General features: G+C 35.8%; 1 pseudogene; it reads left to right on the top strand.

The window, feature by feature from the left end:
* The first annotated feature begins 2539 nt into the window (after positions 1 to 2539).
* LOC116631351 lies at positions 2540 to 3385 on the top strand (annotated as a pseudogene).
* Positions 3386 to 5752: the final 2367 nt, after the last annotated feature.

Raw genomic sequence — 5752 nt, 5'->3', positions numbered from 1 at the left:
ACTTTTTAGTAGTTTTTAGGTATGTGAAGCAAAACACACTCCTTAATGAAATGTTGGATTTTAATATATTTAGTAATTTGTCAATCAATGTTTATTACGTAACATTGTACTCTATATCATAACGGAATGAGTGTAACTCAGTTCTTTGGATCAGTCTTTTTAATATTGAGGTGAATTAAAAAAATAGTTTATTAGCCTTAGCTGAGATTTTGAACAAAAATCTTACTCATACGTTTCCCCTAATGAAGTATGCTGCTCTTAAGTGTGGGTGTACTGGAGTGGAGTGTGTGAAATATTTGACATGATCAAAAGATGATGACAGTATTTTGACAAAATATGAAGTGGAGATTAACGTATACTACACCGTACACAGAATAATTAAGCTGAATAAAAGTATCATGGTAAAATTTTTAAAAGGTTATTTTCTGTCAGGTGCAGGAGATGATAAAGAAAGATTGGTATTATCAGTGTTATCTGAGGCTTTTCCATTTTTTTTTTTTACACCTGTCACCTCTTCCCCAACTGAGTGTTTAATTCACTTTGAATAACTGCTAACTTAGTAGTATATTTCTTATCTCTTCCTTAATGAGCATTAGGTCTCTGTATTATAAAATCTTTCTGAACTGTACTAAAACTTTGTGGGTTTTTTTTGTAGATTAGCAAAAATGCATTCTTGTTTTCATATTACTGTATTCAAATTTAATATGTGCATTCCTTAGTTTTCTAGTAAGTAGGAGTAAAAATCATCTGTTGCAGGTTTACAGTTTGTAAACTGTTTTATTCTTAAACTACGAATCTTAACATCACTGTCTTGCCAGATTACTAACACTGAAACTGACCCTACTCTTTACCTCACCTACATGGATACATACTCCTGTTGTTGCTTTGCCTAAAAACGTTACTTTTTGTTTGTGAGGTTTTGAAAACTCAGTGCCATAACTCACAATGTTCAGTACAATTTATACACTGGAAGAATACAGTGTTGGACCTTTCAACCACTACTAAGAACACATTTTTAAATTGATAGCTGCAGGATTGTGGAGTGTTTTTACATATTGATCTTTTGCTAATACAACTAGCAGCATGTTTTGCATGTATGAGTTAATAAATCTTTGGATCATAGAAGTGTTTTATTTACAACTCTGTGCACAAATTTAATAACTTAGATGAACCAATTTCTTGAATGACATTAACTACCAAGACCCACATAAGAATACATAATCTGAATAGCTTATATCTATTAAGAAGTTGAACCAACAGTTAATAATCTTCAAATAAAGGAGACATCAGGCCTAGATAGTATTACTGGTAAATTTTACTAAACATTTGAAGAAGACATAATACCCATTGTGAGCAAATTATTTAATGAAATAAAAGTGGAGAGAACACATCTTTTTTTTTTAAGATTTTATTTATTCATTTGAGAGAGAGCACGAGTAAGCAAGCAAGAGAGCACAAATGGCAGAGGGAGTGGGAGAGGGAGAAGCAGGCTCTCTACTGAGCAGGGAACCCCATGCTGGGCTCAATCCCAGGACCCTGGGATCATGACCCCAGCTGAAGGCAGATGCTTAACTGAGTGAGCCACCCAGGCCCCAGGGAGAACACATCTTAACTCGTTCTATGAGGCAAGCATTACCAGAATACTAAAATCAGTTAAATACATTAAAAGAAAGGGAAAGTACAGACTAGTATCTCCCATGAACATTGATACAAAGGTTCTCACAAAGTAGGAAATTGGACTCAAAAAGGTGTAAAATATTATACACCAAGACCAAGGATGAACTCGTAAGAGCTTAATATAGGTATGAATATTTACATATAAATATGTTTATGGACATGTGCATATACACAGTTTAGGGTATACACATACATATCCTTTGTCAACTTAGAAGACCAGTAAACAATGACACTGCATTAGCAGTGCACACAATTAATGCCCAGGTCTTAGTTTCTAATAACTTTCTCCAGTATAAAGAACTAGGGCTCCTTGGAAAATGGCTAATCCCACGGTTTGGGGGCAGGAAATATACAAGGGGAATCTGGAGCATTACATTGCCAGAAAGTAAGGAAGTTCTCAAAAACAAATAAACAGACAATAACCAATAGCAACAAAACGACAAAAACACACAGATGAGGGTACGTTAAAGGGACATTGGAGTTGACTGAACAAACTCCTGATGGCCGAAGTTGGAACTTTTTGAACAACCAAAAAAATAAATTACCACTGAATTATAACTTAAAGTATAAAATAAATATCCCTGACTCCATACTGATACAGAGTATTAATTAAATAAATGACTGGAGAAAAGAGAGAAATCCCCATGCAGAAATTCTGGAACATTTATGTAGACCTACTACGTTCAAGGAAGGAGAGTATAGCTCCCCACTCCTTAAATATGGGCTGCACCCAATGATTTGTTTCCAAAATACAGTATTGAAAGAAGAAAAAAGAACAATCTTGCCTTTCTGCACTACCCAGGGAGGGGTATATATGGCCTTATTCTGCATTCCCATAGTAATTTAAAGGGAAACTTTCACAATGTCCAGAGCCCTTGATGTCCTGCAAATGAAGAAGGAGGTCTTCAAACTCATCACAGAAGGAGCCCACTTAGGTGGCAAAAACCTTGACTTCCAAATGGAACAGTACATCTACAAAAGGAAAAGTGATGATATGTATATCATAAATTGGAAGAGAACCTGGGAGAAGCGTTTGCTGGCAGCTGGTACCATTGCTGTTACTGAAAACCCTGCTGATGTCCGTGTCACATCAACCAGGAATACTGGCCAGTGAGCTGCGCTGAAGTTTCTGTTGCCCCTGGAGCTACTCCTGTTGCCAGCCGCTTCACTCCTGGAAACTTCACTAACCAGATCCAGGTGGTCTTCCGGAGGCCAGGACTTCTGGTGGTCACTGATCCCAGGGCTGACCGCCAGCTTCTTACATTAACCTGCCCACCATTGTTCTGTGTAACACAGACTCTCCTCTGCACCACATGGACGTGGCCATCCCTTGCAACAGCTCAGTGGCTCTGATGTGGTGGATGCTGGCCTGGGAAGTTCTGCATGTGAGTGGCACCATTTCCCGTGAACACCCATGGGAGTTCGTGCCTGATTTCTACTTCTACAGGGATCCTGAAGAGATTGAAAAGGGAGAGCAGGCCACTGCTGAAAAGGCTATATGACCAAGGAGGAATTTCAGGGTCAATGGACTGCTCCAGCTCCTGAGTTCACTCCTACTCAATCTGCAGTCACAGATTGGTCTGAAGGCTATTCAGCAGTTCCCCCTGAAGACTGGAGTGCCCAGCCTGCCACTGGAGACTGGTCTGCTGCTCCCACTGCTCATGCTCAGGCCACTGAATGGCTAAGAGCAACCACTGAGTGCTCTTGAGCTGCTTTTCCACATAGGCAAACAAAATGGAAAAAAGGTTGAAAGGTTGATGGAAAACAGTTTCTACCAAAAAAAAAAAAAAAGAGAATAACCTTATACTAGCAAAACCAGACAAACACTGTTATCTCAACCACATGATCAAGATCAACATGAACAGTGATAAATTATGTAGACAGTACATACTTTATATGGTATTATGTGATAAAAATGGCATTGTAGCTCTTCCATCTTTCTCCAAAAAAATCACATAACTGCAAGTCCAATTGTGAGAAAATAATCAGTAAATTCCAGTAGAGGGGCATTCGACAACACCACCACACCAGTATTCTCAAAACTTTCAAGGTCACCAAAAGTAAGGAAAATATGGAAAACTCTTTCAGTCAAGAGACTGCTGAGGAGATGTAACAATTGAATGAAATATGGTATCCTGGATGGGGTCCTGGAACTAAAAATATGACATCAGGAAAAAACTAAGGAAAACAAAACTTAAGAGACAAGAATGTAAGGGATAGAATCTCTCCAGTTAAAAAGAGAATTCAGTTTTGGGCAGCAACTTCTGTGTGTATCAGTGAGAATCTCATATTGTATGGATTCAGCTGAGGGAAGGAAAATGACCTTATATTCAGCATCAGACCAGCATATTCATTCATTTAACGTAAATATTATATGCCATTACATTTTCTTGGATTTTGAAGAAAAGATTTGCTAGTACATGTATTTGAATCAATAGTAGTTCATTAGATGGAAAGAATGTAAGCTCTTACTTTTCTTTTCCTACCACCAATTGTAAGAACATCCCCAGATTAAAAAGAAAACATAAGAAAAAACAAAGTTCATTGGTAAATATGTTTTTAAAGATTGGTATATAGAATCATTTAAAGAAGACACTTGTTTCTTTTTTTTTTTTCTGAAAAGAAAAATAGTATTTATTTTTTTAATTTTTATTGTTATGTTAATCACCATACATTACATCATTAGTTTTTGATGTAGTGTTCCATGATTTATTGTTTGTGCATAACACCCAGTGCTCCATGCAGAACGTGCCCTCTTTAATACCCATCACCAGGCTAACCCATCCTCCCACCCCCTCCCCTCTAGAACCCTCAGTTTGTTTTTCAGAGTCCATCGTCTCTCATGGTTTGTCTCCCCTCCGATTCCCCCCTTCATTCTTCCCCTCCTGCTATCTTCTTCTTCTTCTTTTTTTTTTCTTAACATATATTGCATTATTTGTTTCAGAGGTACAGATCTGTGATTCAACAGTCTTGCACAATTCACAGCGCTCACCATAGCACATACCCTCCCCAGTGTCTATCACCCAGCCAACCCAACACTCATTTCTAACTTAATGTCCAATTCGTGACTCTAAAAAAGAAACAAGTGATGCCTTGGAATACTGGGGATCAGAAACCTTAATTCCACATTCCTTATCCTCAGGAGTGTTCATGCTAATCAGTATAAACATCATTATTTTGTTAACTGTGCTTCTATTTTTTTTACAAGTTACATGTTTGTTTAAGTCATATAAAATGCATCATCTCATGTGTTCACAAATAAACATATAAATGAATTCAGTTCATTGTGAAATATTATGCCTTAGGCAATTAATAAAAATACTAAAATTTATGTACAAGTTGATTTAGTTTTAATGCAAATTTTATATCACAATGCAAAATAAAACTAAGATTTAGTATTGGCAGTGAAGATATGAATAGAAAAAGTTGGTTTGCTAGACCAATGCAGATTTATTTTATAGTTATGTATTTACACATTATAATAATTTATTTATTTGTGATAAAGCTTTCCTTTCTGTTTTTGAATCATTTTTCTTTGATAATATCAACTGTTTATATATGAACTAGTAGATTACTTTGATTATTTAACAACTCTGGTGATGTACAGTCATCGGTTATATTAATGTATTTGTCAGGATGAGTTTATACAAGTTGAATATTACCATATATAATATGCCATATATACCATACCATATACCATAAAATTTAAGTGGACAAATAAAAATAAATGCTTATTAACATCTCTCACCGCATATGGTTCCAAAAAAATGCTTTTTTTCTTACGATGAGAACCTTTAGGATCTACTATCTTAGCACTTTCAAATATACTGTACAGTAAACTATAGTCATGTTGTATATTACATAATGTAACTAAGCTTAATGTGTTTATTGCCTAAACACAAGTTAACTAAATTTACTGTGGTAATCATTTTATAGTATATGTATGTTAAGTTATTATGTATTATATCTTAAACTTATACAGTTCTGTACATCAATTATATTCCTATAAAACTGAAAGAAAAGGTGGCCATTTTGACTAACTCACGTATGATAATTCAAATAAAAGATTTATGGA

This window comes from Phoca vitulina, unplaced genomic scaffold, assembly GCF_004348235.1.
Source record: "Phoca vitulina isolate PV1807 unplaced genomic scaffold, GSC_HSeal_1.0 scaffold5, whole genome shotgun sequence".
Lineage (NCBI taxonomy): Eukaryota > Metazoa > Chordata > Mammalia > Carnivora > Phocidae > Phoca > Phoca vitulina.
The sequence above is the reverse complement of the archived record's forward strand: the minus strand, read 5'-3'. Positions and strand labels throughout refer to the sequence as shown.